Source organism: Meleagris gallopavo, chromosome 20 (genome assembly GCF_000146605.3).
Source record: "Meleagris gallopavo isolate NT-WF06-2002-E0010 breed Aviagen turkey brand Nicholas breeding stock chromosome 20, Turkey_5.1, whole genome shotgun sequence".
Lineage (NCBI taxonomy): Eukaryota > Metazoa > Chordata > Aves > Galliformes > Phasianidae > Meleagris > Meleagris gallopavo.
Window position 1 is genome coordinate 3,970,674 of NC_015030.2, and position 920 is coordinate 3,971,593.

Here is a 920-nt window from a genome sequence, read left to right on the forward strand (position 1 = left end):
TATGTTTAACAACAAAAAAAAAAAAATCGATGTTTTTGATTGTTTTGAAAGGAAGAAAGACAATGGAACGACATACACCTGGCGTATGTCCTAAGAGTTATATGGACATTGTGCTCCCTGCCTGCTTGGATCAGGAAACTTGTGCATTACATTTAATTTCTTTTAATTTTTTATTTTATTTTATTTTTTTTGGAAGATGAGCTTTTTAATGGTTTTATCCGATGTAAAAGGGGTCCTGCAAGATTGCAAATTAACAAAAGCTGGTTTTATAGCGGATCATGAACTATGCACAAACTGGGTTCAAGACTTGTTCTTTCGTTCTCGAGGTTCCGTAGTGTATTTAGCTCAATTACCTTTCCTCAGAGTAATTGCATCTCATTGCCACCGCACGCCCACGACACGGATGGATATTTTATATCTCTCTCCACGCTCATATAAAATATGTATGTGTGTCTGTGCGTGCTGACATACGATTTTCCATGCTGAACTTTAGCATTGAGTTGTAGAACTCGTGGTATTTTGAAACGGGGAAGGAACATTTCTGTTTGTGGGGGTTGGGGGAGGGCGTGGGGCTTTGATTTGGGGGCTTTTGGGGTTGGTTTGTTTTTTTGTTTTTTTTGTTTTTTGTTTTTTGCCTTTCCTTTTGGATTAAAGATGTCTGTAACTCTGAGATTAAATGAAAAAAAAAAGGAAAAAAAACAAACAAAAGAAAAAAACTTAAAAAACAGAACAACAAAACACGTGGCTTTCAATGTTATCTCTCCTCATAGAATGTGATTGTTCAAGAACATGCACCGAAAGTTGCTTTCAAGAGTACGAAGATTCTTTGAGAACTAAATAAATTGCAGTTGTTTTTTTGGGGTTTTTTTTTTTTTCCCTTCTTGGCTGTTGAAATGATGTGTGTTTTTCTTTTGTGCAGG